Source organism: Ovis canadensis, chromosome 3, assembly GCF_042477335.2.
Source record: "Ovis canadensis isolate MfBH-ARS-UI-01 breed Bighorn chromosome 3, ARS-UI_OviCan_v2, whole genome shotgun sequence".
NCBI lineage: Eukaryota > Metazoa > Chordata > Mammalia > Artiodactyla > Bovidae > Ovis > Ovis canadensis.
The window spans coordinates 20,762,110-20,781,283 of record NC_091247.1 but is presented as its reverse complement, the minus strand read 5'-3'; the positions used below and the strand labels follow the sequence as shown (position 1 = coordinate 20,781,283).

The following is a 19,174-nucleotide window of genomic DNA, read 5'->3' as shown; positions in this document are numbered from 1 at the left end:
CGCACAGAGTCGGACACAACTGAAGTGACTTAGCAGCAGCCACAGACTCAGTGGCCGGGACATCTCAGCTGTCTGAGGTTACCAAAAGGCTTGCATTCCTCCTGAAATGCTTGTTCTGTGTTGGGATAAAGTCTACAGAACTGGTGCTGCCCACTGTCCTTCTGGAGGAAGTCAGACCCACTGTTTCTGAGTGTGTTTTGGTGCAGGTTGTGAAAGGGCTGTAAACAAACATAGAAAATTGCCACCTCTAATCCCAACCCTCCCAGATTTCCCCAAGCAAGATCAGCAGGTTCACTGTCCCAGGACTTTGGCTGCTCACCAAAATGTGTTGAATACCTGGGCACTTCATGTGCATCTACTTGTCACAGTAACTCACTGCCTCACTTGACTGAGAAAGTAAGTGATTTTCTTAAGGTCACTGGTATAGAATGGCAGGGTCACCACTCAGAGTCAGTTCCATTGAAGCAACATCAGTTAGTTCAGTCGCTCAGTCGTGTCCGACTCTTTGTGAGCCCATGGACTGCAGCACACCGGGCCTCCCTGTCCATCACCAACTCCTGGAGCTTGTTCAGACTCGTGTCCATCAAGTTGGTGATGCCATCCAACCATCTCATCCTCTGTAATCCCCTTCTCCTCCTGAAGCAACGTGGAGGGACAGAAATCAAACAGTCCTTCCTAGCCCAACAGACACGGGTTTAAATCCACATTCAACATTTCTTAGCCCTGTAACCAGGACACACCGGAGTAGAGTTCAGTGTAACCGCGGCAATTCAAATCCTAGAATCCAGCAAATTCCATGAAGTCAGAAGTTTTTACAGCCGTGTCCCAGCAGAGGGAGCTCATGCTGGTGGCTTATATTTTTCTTTTTAAAATACGTACCGAAGTGACTGACAACCCTGAACAAAGTAATAAAAAGTACCAATCTTCCAAGTCCTTTATGCCTACAAACAAACAAACAAACACAAAAAATCAGCTTGAATGTCACCTCTCCCTCGTAGGGGGCTTCCCAGGCGGCGCAGTGGTAAAGAATCTGCCTGCCAATGCGGGAGCCTCAAGAGACACACGTTCGATCCCTGGGTTGAGAAGATCTCCTGGAGAAGGAAATGGCAACCCACTCCAGTATTCTTGCCTGAAGAATCCCATGGACACAGGAGCTTGGCGGGCTACAGTCCGTGGGGTCGCAGAGTCAAAGGATTGAGCGCAGAAGCACGCATTCCCTCGTGAGATGCTGTGGCCCATCAGACAACGTCTCCAGGAATGCTCTCTGCTCGGGATGCAGGGCCTGGTGCTTCCTGGGGAGCCTCTTCCCTGAGCCTCTCTCTGCTGGAAGATGGAGAAATTTAAGGCAAACGTGAAATTGGAGGAAGTAGGTGGGAGGAAGGGTCTTTGAACCATTCTCTGGGACAATCCATAGTATGGAAAGTTACTTTTAATTTGTTCCATATGAATTGTGAAAACCATGGAACATTCAAGGGGTTTATCATAATTCTCGATGAGATAAATACTGTGTTCATGCAATAAAATGTTTTTAAAAGCAAAATATGTATTTAGTCCAAAAGCTTCATTTTAAAATATTTAACATAAGGAATTGATTTCCTAAAGAGTCTTTCTGTCTGAGACGAGAGACGGACTCAACCGCCTTAAGGATACAGATCAGATTTATCACTCTGGTTACGTCCCTTGACTACGGCAGACTTAAGCCAGGAGTTTTCTAAGCAGCAAAATTACATTCTGAAGAACTCAAGCATGTGCTGCTCTGCTGTGCCGTGTGTGCTAAGCCTTGCTCAATCCAGGTCGTACTGTCCCACCTACCCTACTTCAACATTACTAGCTGTGCAACCCTGGGCAAGTCACTGAATGTCTCTGAACTTCAGTTTTCCTATTACCGTAATAACCACCTCCCATGATAGATGAGAAGACAGAATGAAATAATAGAGCTTTGTTTGGTGAACCATCTAACATGTATAGGTGTTAGCCTCTATTGCAGCTTGGGGAGAAGGGAGTCCAGAAACATGCTCAAGTACATGCTGTGTGTTGAATTGTGTTCTCCCCTCTCCCAAAATTCTGGTGTTAAAGCCCTAACCCCCAGATGCTCCAAACGTGACCCTATTTGAAAGCACAGTCCTAATTAGCTAAGGTGAGATCACACTGGAGCAGTGTGGGCCCCACATGCAACGTGACTGGTGTCCTTATTAAAAGGGGAATTGTAGCAACAGACACATGCAGGGAGGACATCAGGGGAAGAAGAAAACAGATTGAGATGATGCTTCTACAAGCCAATGATGCCAAAGATTACCAGCCAACCAGCAGAGGCTTGGAGCAAGCGCTGAACAGATTCTGCCTCACAGAGGGAACCAGGCCTGCCAACGCTTTAATCTTGGACTCTGGGCCTCCAGAACCCTGAAGCAACAAATGTCTGTTGTTAAAGCCCCTCCGTTTGTGGCACAGACAGCCTTCCAGATCTGCGAGTTCTAAATCCTTGGATTCAACCAACCCTGTATCAAAAATATTTGGAAAAAAATTCCAAAAAGCTCCAGAAAGCAAATCTGAATTAGCCATGCACTGGCAACTACTGACATAGCATTTACATGGTATTAGGTATTTAAAGTAATGTAGAGATGATTTAAAACATACAAGAGGATGCGGGTAGGTCATAAGCAAATACCGCATCATTTTATATAAGGACCTGAGCATCGGTGGACTTTGGTATCACGGGGATCCCAGAACTGATGCCCCACAGATACTGGTGGACAGCTGTACTTGGTAACAGCAGCCCTACTGTACTTTGTACTCTGTACTTGGCACTAGTAGTAAAGAACCCACCTGTCCGTGCAGTGATTCAGGTTCAATCCCTGGGTTGAAAAAATCCCCTGGAAGGAGGGCATGGCAACCCACTCCAGTGTTCTTGCCTGGAGAATCCCATGGACAGAGGAGTCCAGTGGGCTACAGTCCATAGAGTCTCAAAGAGTTGGACAGGACTGAAGCAACTTAGCATGCACACACAGTACTTTACTTTACTTTGTAAATATCCCATCCTCTCACCCCAGAGTCATAAAGGACTTAAGAAAGTAGTGTAGCCTGTGTGTTGAGTCACTCAGACATGTCCGACTCTTTGCAATACCATGGACCGCAGCCTACCAGGCTCCTCTCTCCATGGGATTCTCCAAGCAAGAACACTGGAGTGGGTGGCCATTTCCTTCTAGGGCTGAAAGAACCAAAGAGAGGATTCCAGGTAGAAAAGGGGCCTGAAGGTTGTTCTGGGCAGAGGAAAGAGGAACAAACCACAGGATGAAGAAGTTTCCAACAAGCCCCCGCTTGCTTTCCTGAGTATCTTTCCTCTTTCTCCTGGAGAAAGAGGGAGCTGACTGTCTCAGTGGCCCACGGCAAGACCCAGAATTGGGAAGGACTTTGGAGATGTAGAACAAATCTCTGGTTTTACAAACAGGAACATAGAGGGGAAAGGAGGAGAAAGAAGCCACCCAGGGTCACTTGGGGAGCAGAGCCCAGCCAGAACTAGAACCTAGGACTCCACCCCACCAGGTGCCTTCTGCTTCCAGCATTGCTGTAACTGACACAAAATGGGCTCTGATTAAGCACAGTTGTGGTTGTCTAGTTCCTGAGTCCTGACTCTTCTGCAACCCCATGGACTGTAGCCCATCAAAGAAGCCTGATTGAAAGCAGATTTCTCTTTAAGTCAAGGCTCACTAGAAGAAAAAAGAAATTATCCATGGCTTTTGTTGGTATAGTACAGAATGTTCTGTTTTCCAGGATAATCAATATATAAACTTGGACTAATGTGAGATTTGGGGTTCCCAAATGGCTCAGCAGTAAAGAATCTACCTGCAACTCAGGAGACGTGGGCTCAATCCCTGGGCCAGAAAGATCTCCTGGAGGAGGAAATGGCAACCCACTTCAGTATTCTTGCCCGGAGAACTCCATGGACAGAGGAGCCTGGCAGGCTACAGTACCGCAGAGTAACAAAGAGTCAGACAGAACTGAGCAACTAAACCAGCACCATCAGAGTGAGATTCACACAGGAGAATCTCAGGCCTGGTACTACCTGGGAGGCTGTCACCTGAGAAAAGAGAGTTGTTTTTGTGAGCAATTCCCATCAGCAAAGGGATTCTCACCTCGCTAGGGCTGTCCTGTCCTGGACCAGGTGGGAAATCACGTGTGGTCTTTCCCAGCTGCAGGCCTGATCACTTTAACAAGTTCTTTTTTCAGAGGCCATGGGGGACTCACTCTTCTTCTAACCAGATTTAGGGAGCAGTGTTGTTGTCAAAGACCCTGATGCTGGGAAAGATTGACAGTGGGAGGAGAAGGGGATGACAGAGGATGAGATGGTTGGATGGCATCACTGACTAGAAGGACATGAGTTTGAGTAAACTCCAGGAGTCGGCAATGGACAGGGAGGCCTGGTGTGCTGCAGTCCATGGGTTTGCAAAGAGTCGGACATGACTGAGCAACTGAACTGAACTGAACTTGTAAAAGTCATAGGGAGGTTGGACATGGAAGGTTCCAAGTCCTGCGTGGGTTCACCGGGCTCCCCCATCTGGAGACCACGAGTCCTGGGCCACTCTGAGCCAGGCAACATGGGGTCTGCCAAAAGTGTCCTCTCCTCCAAACACCAAGAGGAAGAATTCAGGATTCACCCTGGAATCCTGACCCCAGTCTCTCCTCTCCCAGCCTGGGTGATGTAGGACAAGCCCAAGCTCACGAAAAGCAGCTCAGTGACTTCACGTGGATGAAGGCAGAGTGCTGGCCAAGCAACCGTGACGTTCCTCCCACTCTAAAGTGCTGTGCTCATTTACAAAGATAAATATTAGGATTAAAGATCAAAGTAGGCTTGCATGTGGGAGCCGCTGACATAAGCTCCCTTGATTTCCTTCCTTTCTGCCCATCTCCTCTGTGACCTTCGTCTTTCTCTCTTCCTTTGCTTCAAAGTGAATCCCCTCCTCCGGGAAAGGGGAGAGACCAGCACCAGCGTGTGTGTCCCTCCTGCTTGGCCCCAGGCCCCTGGCTCTGGACTGAGCCTTTGTGCAGTATTTTCACCTCATTTAATTCTCAAAACTCTAGGAGTGGCTACCGTTGTGCCCAGTTTACACACTTGAAAACTGAGGCTCACAGAGGTAAAGCAGCTTGAGGTCTGGGTCTTGATCTCCAAACTCTCTCATCTTCTTTTCTAATTTAACCCTGCATCACACAGTACCGATTCTTTGGCCCCCTGTTGTGAAGAATCGCTTCATTAGAAAAGACCTTGATGCTGGGAAAGGTTAAGGACAAGAGGAGAAGGGGACGACAGAGGATGAGATGGTTGGATGGCATCACCAACTCAACAGACATGAGTTTGAGCAAACTCCAGGAGATTGTGAAGGACGGACAGGGAAGGCTGGCGTGCTGCAGTCCATGGGGTCGCGTAGAGTCGGACACACTGAGCAACTGAACAACAACAATCACAGTACCAAGCTTACCTGGGAGTCCTAAATCTATCCCCTTCTCCTTCCCAAGGGTCAGGTTCAGGCCTCCATCCACCCTCTTTTTTTTTTCCCAACCTGAAACACACCAGATCTTTGATCTTCGCTGTGGCGTGCAGGCTCTCTGAGCTGTGGCATTTGGGACCATAGTTGTGGCATGTGGGATCTAGTTTCCTGACCAGGGATCAAAGGCCCCCTACACTGGGAGCACAGAGTCTCACCCACTGGACCACCAGGGAAATCACCCCTCTCTCCACTGTTTCAGTCTCACCCGTTTCCCTAAGTCATGCCACCCTGCCTCTCCCATCTCCACAAGTTCCCTCGTCCTCCGGAAGGTCTGTCTCAATGGCCTTTCCTCCAGTCAGTGAATTCACACATCAACAAATCGGAGGCGTTGTTTACAGGCGACTATTTCCCATGTACTTCTAACTAGTTCCCCTCTGCCTCTTTCACTCTGGAGTATCATGGGGGCAACCATGGGCTGAGAGGTTCTGGGCTCATCCCCGGTCAGCTACTTTCAGATCTCACTGATCATTTTCCTCCTAGATCTTTCTCTGATTCTGCCTATTCCCTGCCCAAACCTTCCTCACTTCCCCATAAACTACCACCCTGCTGGAAACAACACCATCATGCAAGCGATCTTCCAGACACAGGGGACGGATGCAAGTATTTTGTGGATTCATCACAATGCACTTCCAAGGGAAAATAAAAATCAGGTCATCTTGCTTTCTTAAGAATGCTGATCTGAATGCAGAATTCAGTTGCCACAGAATTGCACTGTTTATTCAGATAGATGCCAAGAAGAAAGCTTAACCCTTCCTACCTCAAAATAAACTTCCATAAGCTAGAAAAGGGATCTCTTTGCAAGGGTCTGGAATATTTATGCTTTACCAAGAATAAATCAACATCTGTGAAGAGGAGATATATGAAAGAGGCACTAGAGCTCTAAATTTGGAATGCAGTGTTACACAATAAACTAACGTCTAGAATAGAGAAGATTCTCTGTTCCAAAGTGGGAAGGATAGCAGGAGATTCAGCTTCCAGTTCTGGGCACTCCACACTATAAAAATATCCTCTTTCTTCTCACATCCTCCTAAATAAAGTAAAGAAAAAAATTTTTAAACACCTTAGCCAGGAATGCTTAGAGTTTGTCATAGCCAGAGTCTGAACAGTTAACAAGAAAGATGAGGAAGGAGAGAGGCAGCAGGGTGGTGCTAATCATATATTGACAATTAAACGATGAACCAAAGCATCATATACAGGAAAATTAAGTCCAAATTAACAAAAGGAGAATTCAGCTCTAATGAAAACCCACTGACTGCTACCTCTAATAACACAACTTTCATGCAAAAGGAGGTATGAGGGTGTTGTCCAAACTTTGAAGAGCTCAGATCATTGCCTTGTTTTCTGTTTCATCACTCCCAAGATGAGGGTGATAATTCCATCAAAAGTTTGTTGAAAGAAAGAAGTGATGTCATGAATATACCCAATCTGCCTTAGAGCTTGGCACCTGATAAGCATTTCATCATTTTTAATGCTTTTCAAAGTTGAGTTCAATGGGTCCTTTAGAACTCTCGTTCTTATTGACCACGTGATTGGAGGAAAAGAGCTATTTCTTGAGTGTCCATTATACATTCATCACTCTACAAGGGACTTATCAAGTGGAGTGTGTGGGTGCAACCCATGTGATATGTTGCATGAAACAGTCAAAGAACATTGCCCCTCCGAGCCTCCAACCATTGCAGGATTTATTTCTAATAGTGTGACGCATGGTGTCTGCACTTCTACCTGAGAGCAGACCCTTGCTTTCAGCTCAGACGCCAATAAGGAAGTGAGTCTTGCTTCCAAAAGGCATTCACCACACCCCTCCCTCCTCCGCCGAGCAGTGGAATTCAACATTGAAAGAGGAGGTGGGAAGCTAAGAACAGAAAGGGAAGCCATGCCTGAATTCACAAGGAGAGGCAGCCAATGTTTCTGGCAGAGCGCTGACGGAAGCTACACTCCTCAGAGCTCCAGGAAGAGCGACTGCACAAAGGATAATGGGTAAGTGCCCCCAGAGACAGGTCAGACGTGGTCTCCTCTAAAGAAGATGCCATGGGAGCCATCACCCCTCAGGTGATGGGCTGAGGGGGTGGTCCTCCCAGACCATGTCCTACTGGTTACCAGTCACTCCTGATAAGGAGGTTCTCAACCCTGGGTGCACTGCACATCTATCTGTGAAACACGCTCAGTTGCCCCCTGAAAAGTGAAAGTGTTAGTCACTCTGTCATGTCCGACTCTTTGTGACCCCATGGACGGTAGCCCCCCAGGCTTCTCTGTCCATGGGATTCTCTAGGCAAGAATACTGGAGTGGGTAGCCATTCCCTTCTCCAGGGGATCTTTCCGATCTGAAATTGAACCTTGCTCTCCAGCCTTGCAGGCAGATTCTTTACTATCTGAGCCACCAGAAAGCCCCTTGGTTGCACCCCTAGCTTGACCTAATTAGACTCTTTGAAGATGGTGCCCCAGCAACTCACAAATAATAAGCATCATTATCCTACCTTTGAACTACCACTTTCAATTCTTCAGTATCTCTCCTGCCTGATTCTCCTACATGTTTTTGACCTTGAAGAGACCTCTAGGTCCTGGATTCCTCCATTTTCCCACACCCTCTGGGTCTCTCTCCCTTTCTCTCCCAATCTGACATCTGGATTAGTTTGTGGTCTTCGGAGAAATAGAACCAATAGGAGATAGAGACAGGGATGGTATAGACACAGAGACAGACAGACGGAGACACATAGGGAGATTTATTATGAGATTAGCTCTCGTAGTTAAGGAAGCCAAGTCCCAAGGTCTAAAGAGCAGGCTGGACCCGGGGAGAACCAATGGTGCAGTTCTAGTCTAAGGCAGGAGAAGACTCATGTCTCAGCTCCAGCAGTCAGGCAGGTGAAGTTCCCTCTCACTTAGAAATATTTTCATTCTAGGATGATCCTCAACTGATTGGATGAATCCCAGTGACATCGAGAGGGACAGTCTGCTTTACTCAAGCTACTGATTCAAAGGCCAACTTCATCCAGACACGCCAACACAGCTTCACAGACACACCCACATAAGCTCACGGACACACCCAGAATAATGCTTAACTAGACGCCAGGGAATCATGTGCCCCAGCCAAGTTGACACAAAGCAACCCATCACAGGTTGATGATCTGGACTACAGTGATATGAATAGCTTCTGCCATCCCTGCCAGGTGAGTGCCAACCCTCCTGCATGTCTTTACCCAAAGGGCTCAGTGGTCTTGGGGGAAAGTGAATATCCTGGATTGGGCACAGCTGCAAAGTCTTCTCTCCAACCCAGCTGGATCCTATGCCCTCCTTTCAACGTCTTCACTTCTCCAGACACCTCCATCCCAAGTTCCTTTAATACACACATTTACCGCCCCTGTCCAGCCCCCTATTAAAGGCTTCTCATGGCCCTACAACCTCATGCCTCCTGAGCTGTAAACCCAAACATACCATTCCCATTGCTACTTTATTTTTCCCGATTTTCCAAAGCTTTTTCCAGCTGCAGTTGATGTCCACTATTGTCGCTTCCTCTCCTCTATCCCCAATATCTATCCACCTATCTATAATCTCCCTGTCTCCCCCATTCTCTCTCTTTCCTGCCTCCTTTTCCTCAGACTTCAAACATGTTCAATTCTCTCCCTTCCAGTATTTGACAGAACAATGCCCCGACCCAAAGATGTCCAGTTCCCAGAATCTGTGAATACATTACCTTATACAGCAAAAGGGACTTTGCTGATTGATTAACTGAGTACCTTGAGCTGGAGAGATTGTCCTAGGTTCTCAAGGCAGACTCAGTGTTATCACAAAGATCCTAATAAGAAGGAGGGAGGGGAGTCAGAGAAGACATGATAGCAGCTGCAGAGGTCAGAGTGATGAAAAGAGGGGACCATGACCTAAGACATGCAGACAATCTCTAGAAGGTGCAGAAGGCAAGGAATAGATCCGTCCCTGAGAAGAAATGCAACCCTGCATTGATTTTAGGACTTCTCACCTCCAAAACTGTAAGAGGATATATTTGTGTATTTTAAGCCAATAAACTGGTGGTAATTTGTTATAGCAGCTGTAAGAAACTAATATACATCTTAAAGATGATCTCCCTTCATTCAGATTGCTCTTTAGCCCACCATCCAAATCTCACCTTTCTTTCTTACACAAACTTCTAAAATTAATTTCCTGACCTCCTCTCTTAATACTCCCTCAACCTTCCATTCACTCTTCAACCTATAGCTTCCTGTCCCATCCCTATTGATATGGATTTTATAATTTATTAGTTATCATAACTCATTGTCAAGTGCAATGGAAACCATCCAGTCATATCTTATTAAAGTCACTGCATGAGTTTATTGAACGAGGAGAGGGGGAGGGGTTTGACTGCCACACAATACTCACGTCCTGAAACCTACAGCTCCAGCCAGACCTTTCCCCATGGCTTCAAGCCATTATGTTTACTGCCAGCTGCATGTTTCCATATAGGCTGTTAGGAGCCTTAAATTCAAGTTGTTCAAAACAAAACTCATTTCCATTTCCATGGCCATCCACCCAGCAAAAAGCCTCTTAATAATCTTTCTCAGTTTGAATTACACCATAGAGAAAGTCATCAATTATAAACCCAGGGTTCATCTTCAATTCAATCCCACCAATCTTACACAGAGACTATCTCCTGAATCCATACATTTTTCTTCATTCCCCATGGTTGCTATTTCATTCGAGGTCACCATTATTTCCTGCCTGGAATTACCTCTTAATCTATCTACCTGCTTCTACCCATATTGATCTGCTATCCCCACTGCAGCCAGAGTCATTCATCTGAAATGCAAATCTGACTCTTTACTCCTGGCGGACAACCTTTCAGGGCTTCCTGGATGAGACAGAGCAAGCTGTGCGGCTCGCAGAACCCTCGATAAGTACATGCTTGTTTACCTCTCCAGTCCCATTTAACTTCAGCCTCTGTCTCAAGCATCACGCACCAGCCGCTTCCCGGGCACGTCACCTGCATCACCACACAGGGACCCTGCTTGCTCTAATCCTCTGTGGCTGCTGTCTTGAAATTCTTCACCTTTGAACATGGGGACCAGCATTTTCCTTTTCACTGGACCTGCAACATGGGTACCTGGTCCAAAGCCAGAGGGACAGGAGAGCTCTTCAAAGGGCTCACTGGGACCCCTGAAGGCAGCATGAGTCTGCCTGAGCGCCTCCAAGCCAGACACTCAGCCACAGTAAGAATGAATTTGTCCACCCCTCGCCCCCGCCCCACACACTGTGCATCTTGATCTATTTATAAATGTTTAGAGTTTCGGAGGGAAACACAAATCCACATTTCCAGGCCTTTTTCTGCTCAAGATTTCAACGTGCGTATCGTGGGGCAAATCAGATCCATATGCTTCAGATTCGTTTACACTCTGTTCAGCAGAAGGGCCTTCTACTGCCTCCCCAGGAGAACAAACTTGAGTCCAAGAAGCCATCGGTGCCCTCTCGAAGCTTCTGAGTTTAAACAAGAAAAGGAAGGGATTTGAAAGACCTGAATCTGACTAAAGAAAACTGGATTTAAACCTCAAAAGATTCAATTACATTTTGCAACTCTTCATCCCCTAGGATAACAAAGCTTAAATCCATCCCCTGGGTCACCCCAATATCCCCATGGCAGGCAGGGCCCCCAAGGAGGGACCTTTCCTCCTAGAGATGAGTCAGGGCCTTGACTGTACATGAGGAACTAGAAATGCAGAGGAAATCATATCAACAGTTGTTTGAGAAAAAATAAGCCTCTTGCTCATACTGCTGCGTTTAGAATCACAAATCCGTAGGACTGAACAGAATCATTGAAATCATCCACAGTAATAACTACCATCTGTGAAGCACTTTACACTTGATAAATCACTTTCACACTCATTTTCTTATCTAATCCCCGTAGCTATTTTGTAAGGGCGAGATGGTTATCATCACCTTCAATTCAATAGCTAGGTAAAAAATGAGGCTCAGAAAGGTTAGGCAGATTTCCCAAGCTCACACAGCAAACAGCAGCAATGCTGGACCCAGACTTTTGCTCTTGACACCGCCCCCACCCCAACACCCCTGGGGTTTGTCCCCAGCCCCACTCACCATTTCTCAGGTTGAAACAAGGCCAGCCATGTCCAAGGCCTCCCCTGCCATGCCAGGGTCCACTTTGTTCAGGGAGGGACAACAAAACCAGAACACCCACCTCCCCACCTGGCGCCTTTTCCACTTCTTTCAATGCCCCCATCTCTCTTTGCTGGAAGATGGGAGAGAAGAATTCTCCTTTCAAATGAGCAGCTTTATTGTTTCTGACATTGCAATAACCACCCCTTAGAAATAGCCATAAGCAGAGCAGCTCAATTTAACCTGTTATCTTTCCATTTCTTACAACAACCTGGTAACATAGATATTCTGTAACCTCTCTTCCTTTTGGAGGAAACTGAAAGTCAGAGAGAATAAGTAACAGCCTCTGTGCTGCCCTGGTGGCTCAGTGGTAAAGAACCCGCCTGCCGATGTAGGAGACCCAGGTTCAACCGCTGGGTCGGGAAGATCCCCTGGAGAAGGAAATGGCAATCCACTCCAGTGTTCTTGCCTAAATCCCATGGACGGAGGAGAATGGCAGGCTACAGTCCATGGGGTGGCAAAGCATTGAACACGATTTAGCAACTAAACAACAACAGTGTAACATCACTGTAAACAGCTAACAGTGCCAGGACTTCAACCAAGATTTCTGACACCAGGTCTAAACCACAACGATACCATTTGGCTCCCATCCCATGAGGATAACCTGTAGCAGAAAACGGAGCCAATGGAGGGAAAAAGGGCGAGAGGAACGATACTTCTATAGGGCTGCGATGGGACAAATTACTACGTGGTTTTCCCATTTGGCCAGGATTATTAAAGCCTGTAGGAAAATCTCATACACAAGGAGCAAGACAGACTGAGAGGAGGGACAGGCTGGCTTGGAGAAAACTGAGGAGCACATAGGTATCTGCACACAAAAGACGCTCAGCTTAACCTCTTCCAAGTATATGCAAACTAAGCTATAAATTAGTACTAATCAGTACCCAGGAGGTGAATTAATTAAAAAGTTCTAATTCACAAGAGGCCTACATTACTTCATAATGTATCACCAAAGCTTATGAATATGAGAATTAATTACTTGGCCCAGATGTTGAAGGAATGCTTAATTTCTTGATCTCTTGGTTTCTAGTATCCACTGATTTTATTCAGCATTGTAATGAAGCTAACAATGATTATGTTTACTAAATCATTATTTGAACAGTCATCATTTTATTAATGAGCTAATATGCAGGGTATTGCTATGCTGGTTATAAATATCATTTCATTTAACCTTCACAACAACTACATAAGATGGACATAATTATCATCATTTTATATGTGCTAAGAAAAACAATGGGCTCTGTGATCTAAGAAGCCAAAGTCACACAAATTAAATAAAGAACTGCAAACACAAACTTGTGTCTGCCCAGTTCCACCTATGGCAATGACCTTTGTTTCCAATAAACCCCTTGACATTTCTGGTTTACACAACTTCAGATGCTAAGGATTTATTTCAAAGGCTTCGGCTGGTTTTCACTCAACGCTTAGGAGTTGCATTTAAATCTCAAATTTTTAGGCACATAAGTCCATTCATTTCCATGCTGTGTGTTCATTGCTAACTTGTTTCTCAGTTCCTCTTTAACCAAAACCAAACTCAAACGTTTCTGACTGGTAAGCAGTACAAATATGGAGCCAAATTCTAGTCGTCATTGTGAGGCCTGGGGTAGCAAAATGAGTATAAACAAGTTACATCAACAAAGTCTCTAGGCCCCACTGCTAAGGAAGCAGTGGAGAAACTGGAATTTTAAAAAAAAAAAAATATGATTCCATGTGGTTTTGAGTTTTTAAGATATTTTCAATTTTAATAGTAAGTTTGTATTTTCTACCATGAAGATATTTTTCTTTTGTAATAGGAAAATGCACGTTAATTGTTGAAATTACAAAGGACAATTTGACTGGGTATAGAATTTTTGAGTCATAAGCCTCACAAACTTTATAGATGCTGTTCCATTGACTGCCTTTATCCAATGTTGTAGACAAATGTCCAAGGACTCCTTTTTTCCACCGCACTTGTTTTTTTTTCTGTCTTAAGTTTTCTAGGATTCTTTCATTGTTCATGGAATGCATCATTTTGACCAGGATTTGTCAAAATGTTTGTCAGATTTAATTAAATCTTCTGGCTAAGTCTCCTGGATAAGGTTCACAACTTACTTTGGTTTCAGAAACTTTTTTTCTGTGTTACTTTGAATACGATTTCTGACTTATTCTTTAGGCCTAAGAGTTATTCTTTTTTCTAATCCATGTTTATTTCTATCATCTTTTCTCGATTTTTTTTTTAATCTCTGTCATTTTACCAAATTTCACTCTAATTTGGGACTCTATTATTTTTTTTTACAATTCTGGATTTCTACTCTGCTATTATTTGGGTTTTTTTTTCTTTATTTTCTAGAATCTATTTTATCCCATCATGGTAATGCAATTTCAATCAAAATACAATAGAATGTCTTGGAAGACTTAACACCCTAATGATTATCTATAGGAATAAAGCTATAAAACTAAATGTGAGGGAGGGAATGGAGAACAGTAGAAATAAAAGGAGGGGAATCTGTGCAATAAAAGATATTAAATTGAAATTTGAAACTAAAATAATAAAAACAATGAATCGTAGCCTCTTGTCAATAAAGGCAGGCAAATCAATGGAACCAGATCATTTTGTTTATTCTGAATAAAGTGTTTCAACTGGGAGAAGAAAGGATTACACTTGGCAAAGGCAATGAAAATTCTCTCACTTACTTAGGGAAAAAATGCCACACTAGAACCCTGACTTATATTTTACAGTCTGTGACATATATGCTTAGTCACGTCTAACTTTTTGCAACCCCGTGGACTATAGCCCACTAGGCTCCTCCGTCCATGGGCTTTTTAGGCAAGAAATACAGGAGTGGGTTGACATTTCATAAATTAAAGGTTTCATTTTTTTAATACATAAAGAATACTTAGATAAGATTGATGAATATTTACATAATCTTTATATATAAGAAAAAGTTTGAAGTATATCAACAAAGACAAAAGCCATAAAGCAAAATCTAACAAATTTAGAAGAAGAGAAAAAAATTGAAGGTAATGGGAAAAGATACAAATGGGAAATTTTTTAAAAGGAAAGTGAAAAGGAAGAGACAGAGAGGACAGAAGGAAGTAGAATTGATCAGGGACCCACGAAGCCTTCCTTGAATAAGACTCCCCTGCTGCTATGTCCTCAGCCTGCCTTTTGTCTGTGGAAAAACTTCAGTCAATGAAGAAATTTAATCACAGAAGGGAGAAAATGCAGAAAGAAAGGAAAACAGTCAAGCAAGACAAAATAAGAATAGTTTAGCCATTACTCAAAGCCGAGGACATTTAGCTCCTCCGCAAGGTCCTGTAGATAATATTCTGAGCCATGTCCTCCGAGTTATTTTGCAGATACTGAAGCCCCCACCAGGTGGAAGAAGTGAACGGTATGCTGCCCAGATCATCTGGAACCAGAAGGTTGAGAATGTTGACTCCTGCTCACCTCACTGCCAAGGGATCAGAAGAATATCCAAGAGCTGATCACACACACACCCCACCCCCTCCCTCACTCTGTCTTTATAAACCCTTCCCTGAAAGCTTTAAGCACTGGCTGCCCTGGACTCTTTACTCAGCACTCCTTGCAGCAATTTACATTGCACCTTATTTCACACCACAACCCAGTGTCAATGAATTGGCTCTCTTGTGTGTGGGCAAGCAGACCCAAGTTTGACTCACTAGTAGGAAGGAAGGAAGGAGGGAGGGAGGAAGGAATAAAAAGTAAAAGAAACATCTATGGCCCCAAACTTAAAACAAGTAACCTCACTGTAATCAAAGCATTATAAATGGAAGGTAACTGTTACTTTACCAACAAAGGTCCATCTAGTCAAAGCTATGGTTTTTCCCATAGTCATGTATGGATGGACCATAAAGAAAGCTGAGCGCCAAAGAACTGATGCTCTCAAACTGTGGTGTTGGAGAAGACTCTTGAGAGTCCCTTGGACTGCAGGGAGATCAAACCTGTCAAACCTAAAGAAAATCAGTCCTGAATATTCAATTGGAAGGACTGATGCTGAAGCTGAAACTCCAATACTTTGGCCACCTGATGCGAAGAACTAACTCATTGGAAAAGACCCTGATGCTGGGAAAGACTGAAGGTGGGAGAAGGGGATGACAGAGGATGAGATGGTTGGATGGCATCACCGACTCAACGGACATGAGTTTGAGTAAACTCTGGGAGTTGGTGATAGACAGGGAGGCCTGGAGTGCTGCAGTCCTTGCGGTCGCAGAGAGTTGGACACGACTGAGCGACTGATATGAACTGAACTCTTAACATGTTCTCAACTTTCATTTCTTGCTTCAGTGGCTCTATTTTTATGCATTTGTGAGACACAAAAGGATTTGACTGGAAAGTCTTATAAGACCTGAAGTTGGCAGAACTCACTGGAACCTGGTTCAGGAGAGGGCAAATATAAAGTAGAAGAACATAATTGTGCCTGAAATAAAAAAACATAATAGGTAAGACTAAGCTCAGATGACAGAAAACTCACCATGGCCGATGTCATCCAAGAAGACATTCCAGAGCCTGGAATCTTGAACTTGACCTTGAGGGAAAAAAAAAAAACAGAACAATGAGCTTGTGCGTGTGTGCTAAGTTGCTTCAGTCATGTCCAACTCTTTGCAACACTATGTACTGTAGCTTGCCAGGCTCCTCTGCCCATGGGATGCTCCAGGCAAGAATACTGGAGTGAGTTGCCATGTTCTTCTCCAGGGGATCTTCCTGACCCAAGGATCGAACCCACGCGGGGTATTCCAAACTTGGCAACCTGCCTGAGGTGACCAAGATGACTATGAATTCACAAGCAATAACTGAGCAATGAGAAATTTATTAAATCTAGTTCACAAGAAAGTGTGCTTATGCATCATACTTTATAATCGAAAACAACAATAATGCATTATTTTCCCATAATCTTCCCGTCACCCTTAGGATTAGGCAATGCAGAGGTCATACAATACAGAGGCTCATTTTAAGAAGAGGAAATCGAGGCCAGAGAGATGATGCACCTGCAGTTGAACTACGAGACCTTACCGAAGGAAGTACTTTAGCCCCATTTCATAGGGGGACCCTGTCTTCTTTCCTGACCACTCCTGTTGCCATCTGGAATAAAAATTACCAGCTTCACGCTTCCACAGTACAGCTGCACCAGCTTCAAACAGTGGAAGCTCATCCAAATTTCAAATGGTCGTGCTAAGGAACACCAACTGCCGTTGCATGTCAAATGTTCTTGAAGAATCCAGATGCTCTCACCACCAAGAGAACCCTTTTGCTGTGTCTGGAGGGCTTTCTGGAAAAAGTAGGGAAACACTGCTGTGAAACTATAAAAGTTCTTGCCACTGTAGCATCAGAGCTGTAAACAGATAAAGCAGAAAACACTTCTTGGGTTTCCCTGATGGCTCAGGATTAAGAAATTCGCCTGCCGATGCAAGAGACGTGGGTTCAATATCTGATCCAGGAGGATCCCACATGCCACAGAGCAACTAAGCCCACCCCCTGCAACTATTGAACCTGTGCTCTAGAGTCCACGAGCAACAACTGCTGGAGCCCAAGAGACCTGGAGCCTTCTCCACAACCAGAGAAGCCACCAAAATGAGAAACCCCACACACCGCACAGCCTGCACAGCCACAAAGACCCAGCACAGCCAAAGTAAATAGACACCATGATAAAAAAGAAAAGAAAACACTTCTTTGGGACATGCCACCAACCACACAGAACTTGCTGTACTGATACTCCTTACATTGGACCTCAGCTTCTCCAGGTACAAAACTACAAGTGAGAAGCTCCCTGAATTCTCCTTCACCCCTGACTCTTATAGGTACCACTGTTTGAGAAGGAAGCAGGCACACACCCAGAGAAGATTAAATGGGGCAAGAGGACCGGAAACCATGTGATGACAAGGCGTGTCCAAACGAACCAAGGACAAGATGAGGAGGTGCTGGGGGACCCGAGTGAGGTCAGGGGCTGGCTTAGGAAGGACTGACTCAGTTCACCCTCACGAGGCCACACAGAGGGAAACAGACTGATGGGTAAAAGCCCAGGGAGTCAAAACGTGGGTCTAAAACTAAGTAGACCCATCAGAAGATGAAACAAGCAGCTTCCAGGGAAGGGAAAGAGAAAGGAGAAAAACAGTCATTGCCCTCCTGGCTCAACTTTGACATGCATGACCTTTGATGTCTATAACAATCTTGATACCTGGGCACTATCAACCCTATTTTCCAGGTTAGGAAACTACTGCTCAGAAAGAAACCACATGATCAACATCAGGGTCATGAGTTCCTGAATGCCCCATTAGAAGGATGTTGAAATGGAGGATGAAATATTAACTCAAATGTAGTTAGGCATCACATGTAGAAGACTGGAGGAAAATCCCCTCCATCCTCAGAATCCCAAAGTTCTAATGTTCCTGGCGACTCAGTAGCAAAGAATCCACCTACAATGTAGGAGACATGGATTCAAGCCCTGGTTCAGGAAGATCACCTGGAGAAGAACACAGCAACCCGCTCCAGGATTCTTGCCTGGGAAATCCCATGGACAGAGAAGCCTGGCGGGCTACAATCCATGGGGTTGCAAAGAGTTGGACATAACTTAGCGACTAAACAAGAACAACAACAATTTCATAGACACAAAGAAGGATCATGTACCCCAAAATACTGAATGGGAGGAAAAAGCCCCATTGCCTCCCAGCAGCCACCACCATAATAACCCACCACCATCATTGCCATCTCTGCCACCATCGCCACCACCACCAGCAGCACCACCACCAGCAGCAGCACCACCACCACCAGCAGCACCACCACCATCAGCAGCACTATTATCAGCAGCATCTGTCATCTGTCAGGTACTAGTATAAGCTACAATGTGAGATGCTGATTGCCATCAAATACAATGGCTATCAAAGTAAGTTTCTTTGTCATCATTTCACAGATGAGAAACTGAGCCTCAAAGAGGTAAATTATTATCACTGAGCAAGTAAATTGTAGAACTTGGGCTCAGGCCCAGTTCCATTTGATTCCAAAGCTGGCACTGTCTTCAGAATACCTATCCACTCTCTCCCTAATGCCCCCAACATGCCACCATACCAGTCGTGCACCTGAGCATAGAATACTTTAGGAAGTGGAGGATCAGGTGTTAGAGCAGTTCCTGTTTCCAAGGTTTGTGGGTTTTTTTTTTTTTTTAAGAAAAGCTCTCTAGTATGTAGCTATCACAAGTCTTAGTTCACTAGCTACCACTCTTCTTGAGTAACATGAAAGGGATGGCATATTAACAATGAGCCTGGCTTCTCAGCTCTCTGTAGCTCTCAAAAGGAAGCTCCAGGACACTGGCCAGGTCAGCAGGAAGCTCTACCTGCAGAACTTCAAGGAGACAAGATGCTACCTTTCAGAGCATTTTGTTGTTTAGTTGATACGTAGTGTCCAGTTCTTATGCAACCCCACGGACAGCAGCCCACCAGCCTCCTCTGTCCATGGGGTTTTCCAGGCAAGAACACTGGAGTAGGTT

The 19,174-nt window shown here is 44.9% G+C and overlaps 1 long non-coding RNA gene across 1 annotated transcript; it reads right to left on the bottom strand.

The window, feature by feature from the left end:
* Window positions 1–857: 857 nt before the first annotated feature.
* Window positions 858–16,224, bottom strand: LOC138438067 (uncharacterized). The gene is made up of 2 exons (XR_011256253.1): window positions 16,169–16,224; window positions 858–1,323 (listed from the first exon to the last, which is right to left on the bottom strand). It is a non-coding gene; the product is annotated as an uncharacterized lncRNA (long non-coding RNA).
* Window positions 16,225–19,174: the final 2,950 nt, after the last annotated feature.